The sequence below is a fragment of the Manihot esculenta genome, chromosome 12 (genome assembly GCF_001659605.2).
Source record: "Manihot esculenta cultivar AM560-2 chromosome 12, M.esculenta_v8, whole genome shotgun sequence".
NCBI lineage: Eukaryota > Viridiplantae > Streptophyta > Magnoliopsida > Malpighiales > Euphorbiaceae > Manihot > Manihot esculenta.
This window is the reverse complement of record NC_035172.2, coordinates 16414094-16432084: the sequence shown is the minus strand read 5'-3', so window position 1 is coordinate 16432084 and position 17991 is coordinate 16414094.

Below are 17991 nucleotides of genomic sequence, written 5' to 3'. Positions count from 1 at the left end.
CTTTCTTTCTTCTTTATTTTGTGTATTTTAGTCACCATGAGTGGCTAAATTAATTCTTTTCTAGTTGAAGTTGAGAATATTCAGATTTGTGATGAATTGGGAGGTTTAATACTCCATTGTTGAACTCTTGTTGGTTTCAATATTTATGCAATCTGATCTTTTCTATAATTATTACTTTGTTTTTAGAATCAATAAAGGCCCAGTGGTTTTAAATTGCTTGAGTGATAAATTGTTTGAATGATTTAGGTCCGTAATTGCTTAAATTATTTGAACATAAATATAATCAGTTGCATAACCTAGCCTTGACCACGCGGTTGGCAAGGATAGAATTGGGTTTCTCTAAGTCTTAATGCGGTCAACGGTTGTTCGATGCTAAATGCCCCAAGGACGTTCCTTGGCAACTTGTTGATTAGTGTTTGATTAGCGAACGTTTCCTAATCAAACTAGAAATAAGGAGGAATTTGGATTGTGAGAAGCGTCTTCCACAACCAAAACTAATTTATTGAAATCAAATAGGAGTCTTTAATAATCAATGATCAATTCTAAACAAACTGAATTAGACTCACACTTCGACTATAATCTCTTTCTCATTGAAATTCCCTTTTTATTAAATTATTGTTCTCTTTTGCTTTTTAGATTTACAGAAATCAAAACAAACCCCCCTCTTTTACTTATTTGTTAGTACTTGCCTTAGTCATTATTAGGAAAATATTTGGTGTCAATTCCCTGTAGTTCGACCCTATTGCCACTATCTGCAAATTTATTTGTTGATTGATCATAGGTTATTTTTGACGGCTTCGACAACCGTTATCAACAAACATTAGCATCATATGGTTCATTTGGAAACACATGAACCCACACATACGTAGCATATCATCAATGCACATGCATAAAATTATGGCATTTCACATCATCATCAAGACAGGACTCTACATCCTATCCTAGTGGACATGATTTTTCCTATTGTGCTTGCCCTTCTATGACCTCTATGAGCCCGACACAATCTAGGTCTGACCATATGAACCTAGGGCTCTGATACCACTCTGTAACGACCCGAAATCGGACCGCTACCGGCGCTAGGATCCAGATAGACTTAAGGTCGCCGGGACCCGTAGCAAGCCTAACATACAACCTGTCCTACCTGATAAATCCCATACATAATCACACATTTTCATAAAAACTTTAAACTTTCACATATACCAATCTTGACCTGTGCATGCACTATACTGTAAACATAAAACCCCTTACTGGAGCCCTCATCAAATGCTCCAGTTGGGTCAACATCTCATACATCAAGCTTGGTTCAACATACCATAACATTAAAACATTTACATCAAGATCATGTACAACAGGGATTAATTATAAACATTAGGGCCAAGCACAATACTAATCATCATTACATTACTTTATATTACATCATTTTACAATTCTTTACATTACATGTCTTTTCATCATGTCCACTACTATTCTATTACATAGACACCTCTTTTACTCTTGACGACTTCCCGGTCTATCCTGAACCTGCAAACCTGGGGGTTAGGGGAAAGGGGTGAGCTACTAAAGCCCAGTGAGCATAACAATAAAAATAATTTATAAAGATATGCCACAATGAAATGCGTCACATCACAAGTAAATCACTTTAAGATGGTATTGTCACCAATAGCCCTCTACATATCCAATAAATGCCCAGCTCTCGACGGAACTCCTCAGGACTTCCTCTTAACATAACATAACATGTCCAACTGTGCCAGGGGTGATTAGGCCACACCTGGTCTTCTCTTACACTGTGCCAGGGGCAATTAGGCCACACCTGGTCTTCTCTTACTCTGTGTCAAGGGCGATTAGGCCACACTTGGTCTTTCCATCTCATATCATATCATATCATATTGAGGACTAATGGATCATCCAATGTCCATCCACAACAATAATAAATAATGCAATGCATCATATTCGTGAATTCTAATGCAAAACAACCTAATACATATCATGGCATTCGTGATGCATGAGTCATGCTAAAAAGATTTCATTTCTTTAAAATAAACAAGTTGTGTTCTACTCACCTCTGGCTGACGCTTTACTGACTCTGTAGCAGCTAGCTCACTGCTGTCCTCTTCGGTTTCTCAGGTCCGATCCTACATAGGTGGAGTCAAATGAGGGACCAAACATACTCTAACATAACTCTAAACATCTCCCCAAAAACCCCCTAAAACACCACAAAACGACCATAGAAAACATGCAAAGGAAGGCTGGACAGGACACTTTCGGCGGCATGTTCGGCGGCCGAAAGTCCCTCCAGAGTCGAAACTCAGGCACCTTCGGTGGCCGAAAGTTCCTTTCAGATCCGAAACTCATGCACTTTCGGCGGCAGGTTCGGCAACCGAAACTCCCCTCCAGAGCCGAAAGTCCAACTTTCGGGGGCGAGTTTAGGCGGCCAAAACATGCCACCACAGGCAGGTTCGGCGGCCGAACATAGCTTCGGCTGCCGAACCTAAGTTCTTCCAGAATGGGAGAACTCAAGCCTCACACACACACATTTGCCTCCCAATTCTCTAAACTCATAACAACACTCCCAAGCATGCATAAACATGTATTCAAGCATTTAGGGGCTTAAAACTAGCCTAAACCCCAACAAACATTAACATAGCAACACATTTACCATAAAGGGTACATAAACCCTAACACTTTAGATCTACTCTAAACATACATCATATACCCTTAAAACCCCTCAAAACTTATTTAAAACATAAGAGAGGGTGAGGATCTATTCTTACCTCTTGAAGATCGAGAGGAGAGGCGATCCAAACTTGGAGATGTAGAGAAACGAACTCCTGAGGTCTCCAAGCTTCAAAACCTTGATCTTAGCTTTAAAATCTTCAAAACATGGTAAAAACTCATAAAGACTCTGAGAGATTTGAAGGAAAACATCAAAACTAACCATGGTAGAGCATGGACTCATCTTTGCTCGAAAATGAAGAAAACTCGCCCATTTTTGGACATGGGGCCTTTTATAGGTGGCTGGCCAGACCACCTTCGGAGGCCAAAGGTGCTTCCACAACTCCACCACGTTCGGCGGCCGAACTTGACATTCGGCGGCAGCAAAAGGGAGCCACTTTCGGCTGCCGAGCATGAGGTTCGGCGGCCGAACCTAACATTTCCCTTCAAAACTTTCTTTTCTTTCAAAACTCAATTTTCTTTCTTGATCAAACCATAAAAACATGTAAAAACATTTTAGAAGACCTTTATTTTACCCTTCTAGAAGATTTCGACATCCAAGAAATTCCGGATTCCAACAGAGATTCCGCCAGAAGGTAGGAATTTCGGTGCCGGGGTCTAGCCGGGTATTATAATGGCCTTGTATGATAACGACGTGTTATACTGTGGCAGAACTGCAATTACGCATCACTAAAGGATAAAAGGGAAAAGAATAAAGGAAGGAAGGTATGAACCATCCAGACTAAGTTCACACATATACACCTTAATCCTACCCTTTACTGAATAGTGTTAAAGAAGCAGTTGGATAGTGTTAAGAAGAATTGGGCTGCCGAGCTACATAGCGTTCAGTGGGCATTCCGAACTACGCCTCGGACGCTAACAGGGGAGACACCATTCGCGTTAGCGTTTGGAACAAAAGCTATAGTCCCTATAGAGCTACAGATTCCTACTCACCGAGTCCAATTCAGTGATGAAAGCACCAATGGGGAGAAGTTGAGAAGCAATCTAGATGTCTTTGAAGAGATTAGAGATGAGGCCCAAATAAGAACAGCTGCCACAGAAGGCAGCCTAGCATTACAAACAAAAAGTCCGAGAGAGGAACCTGAATGTTGGAGACCTGGCTTTGAGGAGATTGGAAGCAACGGGAAAGAGGGCAGCTGTGGGGAAGCTAGCGCTAACCTGGAAAGGCCCCTTCCAAATCACCAAGGTAAGCAAACTTGGGGTGTACTGAATTGAAGACCTGCAAGGAAATCTGAAGCCTCACGCCTGGAACATCCAACACTTGAAGAGGTATTTCCCATAAAGGCATGCAATGTAACCTACTATTTTTTGGAAGCATGAATAAAATTGCCATCTTTCTCTTCCTATTAGTATCTCTGAGCAGGTACAGAAGCCCTCACTAAGGTAGGTAACCGGTCTTGGAAAATGACCGCTGGCACCACAAAATCTGTAACGACCCGAAAATCGAACCGCTACCGGCGCTAGGATCCAGGTCGGCTTAAGGCCGCCGGGACCCGTAGCAAGCCTAACATGTAACTTGTAAACCTGTTTAATCCCATACATGATCAACAACATACATAAAAATTAAAACTTTTCTTTCATACATTCTCACATATACCAACCTCAACCTGTGCATGGACTGAACATAGTCATAACTATACACATTGACCCCTCTGTGGGATCTCATCAATGCCCCAATGGGCGATACATCATAAGTTGAGTTGGTTTACATAATCATCATAAAACATCTAGGATCATGTATTAAAAGGGATACCTTATACATAAAGTCAAGCACAACCTCTAAACCTTAATATCATTACACATAACATGACTATTCAACTTTACATCATCTTACAATTTATCATGTCCACTTTCTATCTATTACAAACATATGACTTTACTCTTCTTGACTTCTCTGTCTAGCCCGTACCTGCAATCCTGGGGGATTAGGGAAAAGGGGTGAGCTACTAGAGCCCAGTGAGCAGAATAATGAAAAACAACATTTAAAATCTCATGCCATCATGTAATGCAACACATCACAATAAATCACATATCGGATGGTATTGTCACCAATAGTCCTCTACATTCCAAAGTGCCGGGACGTAGAATGGGTACAACCGGTCTTTCTCTTAACATAACATATCATAACATTCCAATGTGCCAGGGACGTAGAATGGGTACAACCTGGACTTTCTCTTACATAGTGCCAGGGACGTAGAATGGGTACAACCTGGACTTCCATACCATATCATGCCATAACATCATCATACCATATGAGGACTAAAGGATCATCCAATAACCAATCCACATCAACATCATAAATGCAATGCAACATATTCGTGAATTCTAATGCAAACAACCTAATTCATCACATGGCATTCATGATGCATGAACATGCTAAAAACTTTATAATTTATTCGCTTTAAAACGTAAAGGTTTATTCTACTCACCTCTTGGATAGCTCTGACAATGACTGAAGCAGCTGACTCACTGCTGGGGTCCTCGGTTCCTCGAGTCCGAACCTACACAGGTGGACTCAAATGAGGGACCAAACAACTAGAACATAACTCTAAAAACATCCCCCAAAAACCCCCTAAAATACCTCAAAACAATCATGTAAAAACATGCAAAGGAAGGCTGAACAGGGCACTTTCGGCGGCAGGTTCGGTGGCCGAAAGTCCCTCCAGAGCCGAAAGTCAGGCAGGTTCGGCGGCACCTTCGGCGGCCGAAACTCCCAGACAGAGGCGAAACTCATGCATGTTCGGCGGCACTTTCGGCGGCCGAAACTCCCAGACAGAGACGAAAGTCTCCTTTCATGGGCAAGCTTCGGCAGCCGAAGGTTGCTTCCATAAGCATGTTCGGCTGCCAAAAGTTCCTTCGGCTGCCGAACCTGGTTTCTCCCCTAGTGGCAGAAACTCAGCTCTTCTATGCATAAACGCCTCCCATTCCATCCAAACATGCATAAACCTATTCTACAATACACATACACAAGCATACAAGCTCCTAGGGGCTTCAAACTATCTTAAACCCATCTACAACACATCAAACATGCATTGGCAAGCCACATTGTTCAAAAACACAACATAAACTCATAACCCTAACTATAAGCTAAACATGCATTCTACCCCATAGATCTTCATAAAACTTACTTAAAACATGGAATGAGTTCAAGATCGGCCCTTACCTCTTGAAGATCGAGAGAGGGACGACCAAAACTTGGAGATGGGAGATTTTCAACTTCCTTGGATCTCCAAGCTCAAAACTTGCTCAAAGCTTGAAAATCTTCAAAATAAGGTGAAAACTAGTGAAAAACTTGAAAGATCTGAAGGAAGAACTCAAAGATTGGTGAGGAACGGCGGAGAGCTTACCTTGGCCGATAATGGGGAGAAAAGCTCGCCCGTTTTCGGCTAAGGGACCCTTTTATAGTGGCTGGCCAGGCCACGTTCGGGGGCCGAACGTGCCTCCGCATGCATGCCATGTTCGGCGGCCGAACTTGAGGTTCGGCGGCCGAACTTGAGGTTCGGCGGCCGAACCTGGACTTTCCTCAACCTATGCCTTCGGGGGCCTAAGGCACACCCGAAATGCCTGCATGTTCGGCGACCGAACTTGAGGTTCGGCGGCCGAACCTGGGTTTTCCTCCAAGGTTGTTTTTGTGCAAAAACTCATTCCCATCTTGCTTTAAAACCATAAAACACATTAAAACATTTTATGAAAACATGGTCTTACCCTTCTAGAGGTCTCCGACATCCGAGATTCCACCGGACGGTAGGAATTCCGATACCGGAGTCTAGCCGGGTATTACATTCTCCCCCCCTTAAGAACATTCGTCCCCGAATGTTCCTCAACTAGCACATAGCATGGCATACACATATCATACATATGAAGCACATAAAACTCACAAGGAACAAACCTCAGAAAAGATAAGGGTATTGCTGGAGCATGGACTTCCGTGTCTCCCAAGTGCACTCTTCCAAATTGTGGTGGTTCCACAGGACTTTCACCATCGGGATTTTCTTGTTCCTTAGCTTTCCGATCTGGGTGTCTATGATCTGTACTGGCTGTTCAACATAGGTGAGATCCTCTTGGACCTCCACATCAGGCTCACTAAGAACCTTGCTCGGATCTGACACAAACTTCCTTAACATTGAAACATGGAAAACCGGATGGATTCTTTCCATTGAAGTAGGCAAATCTAGCTTGTACGACACATTCCCAATCTTTTGCAAGACTTCAAAGGGTCCGATGTATCGTGGGGCCAGTTTACCTTTCTTCCCAAAGCGAACCACTCCTTTCATAGGAGACACCTTGAGCAATACCAGGTCCCCCTCCTGAAACTCTACTTGACGTCTGCGGATGTCTGCATAACTCTTCTGTCTGCTTGCAGCAGTCTTGATCCTTTCCTTGATTATGGGTACCACCCTGCTGGTAATCTCTACAAGCTCAGGCCCTGCCAAGGCCTTTTCTCCTACCTCTTCCCAGCAAACAGGTGATCTGCACTTCCTCCCATATAAAGCTTCATATGGAGCCATCCCGATGCTAGCATGATGGCTGTTATTGTAGGCAAACTCCACCAAAGGTAGATGCTGCCTCCAAGAACCGCTAAAATCCAGCACACACATTCTGAGCATATCCTCGATAGTCTGGATGGTCCTTTCTGACTGTCCATCAGTCTGGGGGTGGAAGGCAGTACTGAAATCCAACCTGGTACCCATGGCATTCTGCAGACTCCGCCAAAACCTGGAGGTGAACTGGGGCCCTCTATCAGACACTATTGAGACAGGAACCCCATGCAGCCTGACGATCTCATCAACATACACCTGCGCCAACTTGTCCACAGAATAGCCACTTCTGACAGGGATGAAGTGAGCAGATTTGGTGAGTCTGTCCACAATCACCCATATGGAGTCCAATCTGTTGGACGTCGCCGGTAACCCCACTACGAAGTCCATAGCTATATTCTCCCATTTCCACTCTGGAATAGGTAGCGGGTTAAGCATTCCAGCCGGCTTCTGATGTTCCAGCTTCACCCTCTGACACACTTCGCAGGCTGACACAAACTGTGCCACTTCTTTCTTCATAGCTGGCCACCAATAAACTTTCTTCAGATCTTGGTACATCTTGGTGGCTCCGGGGTGAACGCTGTATCTTGCATTATGAGCCTCTCTCATAATGTCTCCTTTTAGCCCTATGTCATCTGGTACACAAAGTCTGCTCCCACAGCGGAGGATCCCCTCATCCTGTTTTCTGAAAGGCAGCACATAACAAGCAAACATTAGCATCATATGGTTCATGTGGGCACACATGAACCCTCATCACATATCATTAATGCACATGCATATAATCATGGCATTTCACATCATCAATCAAGACAGGACTCTACATCCTATCCTAGTGGACATGATCTTCCTATTGTGCTTGACCTTCTATAACATCTATGAGCCCGACACTCTAGGTCCGACCATATGAACCTAGGGCTCTGATACCATTTTGTAACGACCCGAAAATTGGACCGCTACCGGCGCTAAGATCCAGGTCGGCTTAAGGCCGCCGGGACCCGTAGCAAGCCTAAAATGTAACCTGTAAACCTGTTTAATCCCATACATGATCAACAACATACATAAAAATTAAAACTTTTCTTTCATACATTCTCACATATACCAACCTCAACCTGTGCATGCACTGAACACAATCATAACTATACACAATGACCCCTCTATGGGATCTCATCAATGCCCCAATGGGCGATACATCATAAGTTGAGTTGGTTTACATAATCATCATAAAACATCTAGGATCATGTATTAAAAGGGATACCTTATACATAAAGTCAAGCACAACCTCTAAACCTCAATATCATTACACATAATATGACTATTCAACTTTACATCATCTTACAATTTATCATGTCCACTTTCCATCTATTACAAACATATGACTTTACTCTTCTTGACTTCTCTGTCTAGCCCGTACCTGCAATCCTAGGGGATTAGGGAAAAGGGGTGAGCTACTAAAGCCCAGTGAGCAGAATAATGAAAAACAACATTTAAAATCTCATGCCATCATGTAATGCAACACATCACAACAAATCACATCTTGGATGGTATTGTCACCAATAGTCCTCTACATTCCAAAGTGCCGGGACGTAGAATGGGTACAACCGATCTTTCTCTTAACATAACATATCATAACATTCCAATGTGCCAGGGACGTAGAATGGGTACAACCTGGACTTTCTCTTACATAGTGCCAGGGACGTAGAATGGGTACAACCTGGACTTCCATACCATATCATGCCATAACATCATCATACCATATGAGGACTAAAGGATCATCCAATAACCAATCCACATCAACATCATAAATGCAATGCAACATATTCGTGAATTCTAATGCAAACAACCTAATTCATCACATGGCATTCATGATGCATGAACATGCTAAAAACTTTATAATTTATTCGCTTTAAAACGTAAAGGTTTATTCTACTCACCTCTTGGCTAGCTCTGACAATGACTGAAGCAGCTGACTCACTGCTGGGGTCCTCGGTTCCTCGGGTCCGAACCTACACAGGTGGACGCAAATGAGGGACCAAACAACTAGAACATAACTCTAAAAACATCCCCCAAAAATCCCCTAAAATACCTCAAAACAATCATGCAAAAACATGCAAAGGAAGGCTGAACAGGGCACTTTCGGCGGCAGGTTCGGCGGCCGAAAGTCCCTCCAGAGCCGAAAGTCAGGCAGGTTCGGCGGCACCTTCGGCGGCCGAAACTCCTAGACAGAGGCGAAACTCATGCATGTTCTGCGGCCGAAACTCCCAGACAGAGACGAAAGTCTCCTTTCGAAGGCAAGCTTCAGCAGCCGAAGGCTGCTTCCACAAGCATGTTCGGCGGTCGAAAGTTCCTTCGGCTGCCGAACCTGGTTTCTCCCCTAGTGGCAGAAACTCAGCTCTTCTATGCATAAACGCCTCCCATTCCATCCAAACATGCATAAACCTATTCTACAACACACATACACAAGCATACAAGCTCCTAGGGGCTTCAAACTATCTTAAACCCCATCTACAACACATCAAACATGCATTGGCAAGCCACATTGTTCAAAAACACAACATAAACTCATAACCCTAACTATAAGCTAAACATGCATTCTACCCCATAGGTCTTCATAAAACTTACTTAAAACATGGAATGAGTTCAAGATCGGCCCTTACCTCTTGAAGATCGAGAGAGGGACGACCAAAACTTGGAGATGGGAGATTTTCAACTTCTTTAGGTCTCCAAGCTCAAAACTTGCTCAAAACTTGAAAATCTTCAAAATAAGGTGAAAACTAGTGAAAAACTTGAAAGATTTGAAGGAAGAACTCAAAGATTGGTGAGGAACGGCGGAGAGCTCACCTTGGCCGACAATGGGGAGAAAAGCTCGCTCGTTTTCGGCTAAGGGACCCTTTTATTGTAATACCCGGCTAGACTCCGGTATCGAAATTCCTACCGTCCGGTGGAATCTCGGATGTCGGAAGCCTCTAATAGGGTAAAACCATGTTTTTATAAAATGTTTTAATGTGTTTTATGTTTTAAGCATGAAAGAAAATGAGTTTTTGCATGAAAATAGCATTGGAGGAAAACTCAGGTTCGGCCGTCGAACATGCATGCGTTGCGGGTGTGCTTTAGGCCCCCGAAAGCATAAGTGAGGGAAGTCCAGGTTCGGCCGCCGAACCTCAAGTTCGGCCGCCGAACATGGCATGCATGCGGAGGCACATTCGGCCCCCGAACGTGGTCTGGCCAGCCACTATAAAAGGGTCCCTTAGCCGAAAACGGGCGAGCTTTTTCCCCATTTTCGGCCAAGGTGAGTCTCCGTCGCCCCTCACCCATCTTTGGCGTCTTTCCTCTAGATCTTTCAAGATTTTCATTTCTTTTAACTTTGTTTTGAAGATTTGAGCTTTTGAGCAAAGTTTTGGAGCTTGGAAGTTCAAGAACCCACTCTCTCCCACCTCCGAGTTTTAGGTCGTCTCTCTCTCGATCTACAAGAGGTAAGAGCCGATCTTAAGCTCATTGCATGTTTTAAGTAAGTTTTAAGTAGATCTATGGGGGTAGAATGCATGTTTAAGTTATGGTTATGTTTATGGGTATAAATGTATGTTCTTGAGCAATGTGGATGCTTGATGTGTTGTAGATGGGGTTTATGATGGTTTGAGACCTTTAGGAACATGTATGCTTGTGTATGTGTGTTGTAGAATAGGTTTGATGCATGTTTGTAAGGTTTGGAGGCGAAATGTGCAAAGGGAGCCAAGTTTCTGCCCTTTGGCAGAAACCAGGTTCGGCAGCCGAAGGAACTTTCGGCCGCCGAACATGGCTGGGGAGGCAGCCTTTCGGCTGCCGAAGCTTGCCCCCGAAAGGAGACTTTCGTCTCTGTCTGGCAGTTTCGGCCGCTAAAAGTGCCGCCGAACATGCATGAGTTTCGTCTCTGTCTGGGAGTTTCGGCCGCCGAAGGTGCCGCCCAACCTGCCTGACTTTCGGCTCTAGAGGGACTTTCGGCCGCCGAACCTGCCGCCGAAAGTGCCCTGTCCAGGCCTCCTTTGCATGTTTTTCTATGGTTGTTTCATGATGTTTTAGGGGGTTTTTGGGGAGTAGTTTAGAGATATGTTCTAGTATGTTTGGTCCCTCATTTGAGTCCACCTGTGTAGGTTCGGACCCGAGGAACCGAGGACCCCAGCAGTGAGTTCAACTGCTTCGGTGTTGTCAGAGTCAGCCAGAGGTGAGTGGAACTAAACTTAATCTTTTAAATTGAGAAATTGAATGTTTTATCATGTTTCATGCATCATGATTATGCAATAGGATGATTGCATTAGTTTTCACGAATATGCTGCATTGCATCGATTGTTGTTGATGTGGGTGAATGTTGGATGACCCAATTAGTCCATGACAGGAAGACCAGGACCCCATTCTACGGCCTGGCACAGAGTAAGGAAAGACCAGGACCCCATTCTACGGCCTGGCACGGTTATGGGACTCGAAGACCAGGAGCCCAGAGGAGGCCCTGGGGCAATGGTAAGTAATGTATGTTATGACAGGAAGACTAGGACCCCATGCTACGGCCTGGCACAGAGTTAGCTTGGACTAATTGGTGACAAGTTCACCCAACCCTTATGTGAATTGTTTGTGTTATGATGCATTTCATAGAGCATAGTGTTAATATGTTTTATAGTCCTACTCACTGGGCTTTTAGCTCACCCCTCTCCCTTTACCCCCAGGCTTGCAGGTACAGGATAGAAGAGGAGGTCGGTTAGAGTAAAGCTTGTGTATGTAATAGATAGAATGTGGACATGACAAATCGTAGAACGATGTAATGTAAAAGTACAATATAGTTATGTAATGATGTTCATGGATATTAGAGGTGTGCTTGACCATAGAGTGTTGTTATCCCTTCTAATACATGATCTTGGATCTTTTATGTCATTTATGCAATCAACTCAACATATGTTATGTCACCCTTTTGGGGGCACTGATGAGATCCCACAGAGGGATCAATGTTTATGATTTATGTTATTTACAGTGCATGCACAGGTTGAGTATGGTTGATGTGTATGGAAAGAAAAGTTTTAATTTTTATGTATGCTGTTGATCATGTATGGGATTAAGCAGGATGCATGTTAGGCTTGCTACAGGTCCCGGCGGCCTTAAGTGGACCCGGATCCTAGCGCCGGTAGCGGTCCGATTTTCGGGTCGTTACATTTATAGTGGCTGGCCAGGCCACGTTCGGGGGCCGAACGTGCCTCCGCATGCATGCCATGTTCGGCGGCCGAACTTGAGGTTCGGCGGCTCGGCGGCTCGGCGGCCGAACCTGGACTTTCCTCAACCTATGCCTTCGGGGGCCTAAGGCACACCCGAAATGCCTGCATGTTCGGCGGCCAAACTTGAGGTTCGGCTGCCGAACCTGGATTTTCCTCCAAGGTTGTTTTTGTGCAAAAACTCATTCCCATCTTGCTTTAAAACCATAAAACACATTAAAACATTTTATGAAAACATGGTCTTACCCTTCTAGAGGTCTCCGACATCCGAGATTCCACCGGACGGTAGGAATTCCGATACCGGAGTCTAGCCGGATATTACAAAATCGACTAAGGAGAAGACCCTAATGAGGTAGGTGACCGGTCTCAAAACATGACTGCCGGCACCACAAAATCAATTAAGGATAAGAAGACCCTAGTGAGGTAGGTGACCACTCTCGGAATATGACCGTCGGAACCTCAAAACCGAATGAGGAGAAGAAGACTCTATTGAGATAGATGACTAGTCTCGAAATATGACCGCCAGCACCACAAAACCGATTGAGGAGAAAAAGACCCCAGTGAGGTAAGTGACCGGTCTCGAAACATAACTGTCAACACCACAAACCAGCTGAGGAGAAGAAGACCTAGTGAAGTAGGTGACCGGACTCAGAGCATAACCGTCAGCACCACAAAACCGGCTAGGGAAATGAAGCCCTCAGTGAGGTAAGTGACCATTCTCGGAACATGATCGCCGACACCACAAAATCGGCTAAGAAGAAGAAGACCCTAATGAGGTGGGTGACGGGTCTCGAAAAATGACCATTGGTACCACAAAATTGATTGGGGAGTAAAGGCCAAAAATGAAGGCCCCAAGTCAACAAAGGATATAAGCCCAAAGAAGAAAAGCTGAGAAATACACAGCCGACCTAAGAAAGGACCTTGGCACGCATAAGGCTCAACAAACAGACAAAAACTTGGCTCTGACTTCACAAAAAGAGCTCGGATCATACAGAAATAACAAACAAGAACTTGGCTCCGACTTCACACAAAGGCTTGGATCACAGGAACACAAGTGAAAAACTCGAATCCGACCTCACTAGATGACGCATATTGCAATAATACCAATAGAAAGCTTAGCTCCGACCTAGTTAAAGGGCTAGGACCACTGGAAAATGAGATCCTGATCTCACAAAAAGGCCCAGCATATAAAGAAATTAACCTAAGGCATCATAATGCCCACTTCATAAAACAATATTGCCTACTAAAAAGCTAATTAAGGCTCACAGAGCCAAAGCGCCATGCCGACCTCAAAAAATGAGCTTGGTGCCCTTGAGGCCCATAGGCAAACGAAACCAAGGCAAAATTAAGAAAAATAAGCCTTATTGCTAAGCTCCTTAAAAAGGCACACGAATGATAGAAAAATACGCGAGGAAACACACGAAAACTTGAAGGCAATACTATTTGAGAATTAAAAGACTCAGTTAGCTAAAGGGCAGAACGAGCTGAAATAAAGAGCTGTAAGAAAACCAACCTTGCCCAGATAAAGGCTTCAAGAAAACAAAAAGCGAAAAACGCTAAGGCCTTCAATAAAAGGGAGAAATAACACAATAAGAAAGGTGCAGTACAGATAAAGTACGATTAACAAGCTAACAGCCCGACAAAGCTCACAAACTATATATATAAAAACAATCTAAGTATATAAATACAAACACATTACGCTAACGAGCTGCCAGCTCGGTAAAGTCCACAGGCTATTCACATAAAAACAGCCTATAACGACCCGGAAATCGGACCGCTACCGGCACTAGGATCCAGATCGACTTAAGGTCGCTGGGACCCGTAGCAAGCCTAACATACACCCTGTATACCTGTTAAATCCCATACATGATCATACATATACATAAAACTGTAAACTTTTTCTTTCATTTACCAAGCTTAACCTGCATACTCATAAATATAAACCTCACACTGGAGCCCTCATCAAATGCTCCAATGGGGTGATATATCATACATTAAGCTTGGTTTGCATAATCATCATAAAAACATTACCTAGATCATGTATAAAGGGGGTTAACTAAAAACATTAGGGCCAAGCACAACTCTAAACCTCAATATACATCATTTCATAACTTACAATACTATTCATTACATCACATTCTTTCTCATGTCCACTACTAACTATTACATACATAAAACCTCTCTACTTTAGCTGACCTCCCAGACTGTCTCTGGCCTGCAAACCTGGGGGTTAAGGGAAAGGGGGGTGAGCTAAAAAGCCTAGTGAGCAGAATAATAAAACATATACAAAAATCATGCTTTCATGGAATGCATCACAACACATACATTTCACATCACATATGAACTTGTTACCAATAACCCTCTACATATCCAATGTGCCCGGCCCTCGACGGAGCTCCGCAGGACTTCCTCTTAATCATAACATACAATGCCAAGACGCGTGGACATGGGCAGCCCTGGACTTTCATTAATCATCATACATATAAAATGCCAAGACGCGTGGACATGGGCAGCCTTGGACTTTCATTAATCATCATATATATTGAGGGCTAATGGATCATCCAACATTCATCCACATCAACAACATAGAATGCAATGCATCATATTCGTGAGATTCTAAGGCAACAACCTAAAATGCATCATGGTATTCGTGATGCATGAACATGCTCAAAACTTTGTTATTTTAATACATAGTTCAGTTCTACTCACCTCTGGCTGACTCCGATCTAACACTGAAGCGGCTAACACTGAGGGCCTCCTCGGATTCTCGGGTCCGATCCTACACAGATGGACTCGAATGAGGTGCCAAACAAACTCAAAATAACTCTAAACATCTCCCCCAAAAACCCCCTAAAACACCTTAAAACAATCATGGAAAACATGCAAAGGAAGGCTGAACAGGGCACTTTCGGCGGCAGGTTCGGCGACTGAAAGTCCCTCCAGAGCCGAAACTCAGCCACCTTCGGCGGCACCTTTGGCGGCCGAAAGTCCCTCCCAGAGACGAAACTCATGCATGTTCGGCGGCACCTTTGGCGGCCGAAAGTCCCTTCCAGAGACGAAACTCATGCATGTTCGGCGGCACCTTCGGCGGCCGAAACTCCCCTCCAGAGTCGAAAGTCCAACTTTCGGGGGCAGGGTTCGGCAGCCAAAAGCTTGCCTCCACAGGTAGGTTCGGCGGCCGAAAGTCCTTTGGCTGCCGAACCTGAGTTCTTCCATAGTGGCAGAACTCAGCCTCCTCATGCACATTTTGCCTCCCAAACTTCCCAAACATGCATTTAGCTATTCTACAACATGCACACACACTTCCATAAGCATATAGGGGTCTCAAACTATCCTAAATCCCAACAACAACACATATACAGCATACATTATCCATATACTCAACATTAATCCTAACAAAAAAACAACTAACCTAAACATGCATTTCTACCCCTTAAACATCATAAAACTTATTTAAAACATGGAATGAGCTAAAGATCTACTCTTACCTCTTGAAGATCGAGAGGGGAGGCGACCTAAACTTGGAGAAATGGAGGAAAATAGCACCAGGGTCTCCAAGCTTCAAATCTTGATCTTAGCTCCAAAAACCTTCAATACAAGGTTAAAACTAGTTAAAAACTTGAAAGGATTGAAGGGAAACCTCAAAACCAACCATGGAAGGGCATGAACTCACCTTGCCCGAAAATGGAGAGAAAACTCGCCCATTTTCGGACATGGGACCTCTTATAGGTGGTTGGCCAGACCACCTTCGGAAGCCAAAGGTAATTCCAAAACTCTACCAAGTTCGGCGGCCGAAGATGAGGTTCGGCGGCCAAACCTGGATTTTTCTTCCTTGGTGTTTTTCTTTCAAAACTCAATTTTTTTTGTTCATTAAACCATAAAAACATGTGAAAACATTTTAGAAAAACATATTCTTACCCTTCTAGAGCATCCCGACATCCGAGATTCCACCGGACGATAGGAATTCCGATACCGGAGTCTAGCCGGGTATTACATTCTCCCCCCCCCTTAAGAACATTCATCCCCGAATGTTCCTCAACTAGCACATGTAAAGCATATAACATAAACACATAACACTCACCTTAGAAGAGATAAGGGTACTGTTGGAGCATAGACTCTCGTGTCTCCCAAGTACATTCCTCGATGTTATGGTGATTCCAAAGGACTTTCACCATCGGGATTTCCTTGTTCCTCAACTTTCTGATCTGCGTGTCAAGAATCCGCACTGGCTGCTCAACATAGGTGAGATCTCCTAGGATCTCCACATCAGGCTCACTAAGAACCTTACCCGGATCTGACACGAACTTTCGCATAATGGAAACATGGAAAACTGGATGGGTTCTTTCCATAGATGCTGGCAAGTCTAACTTGTACGATACATTCCCAATCTTCTGCAAGATCTCAAAGGGTCCAATGTACCGTGGAGCTAGCTTACCTTTCTTTCCAAACCGAATCACCCCTTTCACAGGAGACACCTTGAGCAATACCAAATCTCCCTCCTGAAACTCTACATGCTTCCTACGGACATCTGCATAACTCTTCTGCCGACTCACAGCAGTTCTGATTCTTTCTCTGATAATGGGCACTACTCTGCTGGTGATCTCTACTAACTCAGGCCCTGCTAAGGACCTCTCTCCAACTTCTTCCCAACAGACAGGTGACCTGCACTTCCTCCCATACAATGCTTCATATGGGGCCATCCCTATGCTAGCATGATAGCTGTTATTGTAGGCAAACTCCACCAAAGGCAGATGTTGCCTCCAAGAACCGCCAAAATCTAGCACACACATTCTGAGCATATCTTCTATTGTCTGGATGGTCCTCTCTGATTGTCCGTCCGTCTGAGGATGGAAAGCAGTGCTGAAGTCTAGCCTGGTACCCATAGCATTCTGCAAAATCCGCCAAAACCTGGAGGTGAACTGGGGTCCTCTATCAGACACTATTGAAACAGGAGCCCCATGCAGCCTGACCACTTCATCAACAAACACCTGCGCCAATTTATCCACAGAATAGCCACTCCTAACAGGGATGAAGTGAGCAGATTTGGTCAGTCTGTCCACAATCACCCATATGGAGTCTAATCTGTTGGACGTTGTCGGTAACCCCACCACAAAATCCATAGCTATATTCTCCCATTTCCACTCTGGGATCGGCAGTGGGTTAAGCATTCCAGCCGACTTCTGATGTTCCAGCTTCACCCTCTGACAAACCTCGCAGGCGGACACGAACTGTGCCACTTCTCTTTTCATAGCTGGCCACCAATAAACTCTTTTCAGATCCTGGTACATTTTGGTGGCTCCAGGGTGAACGCTGTACCTGGCATTATGAGCTTCTCTCATAATGTCTCCCTTCAGACTTACGTCATCTGGTACACACAATCTGCTCCCATAGCGGAAGATCCCTTTGCTGTCAAATCTGAATTCTTCATTTTTTCCTGCTTGAACTGCTCTTGTTATCTTTACCAACTATGGGTCCTCATGCTGTTTCTGAGC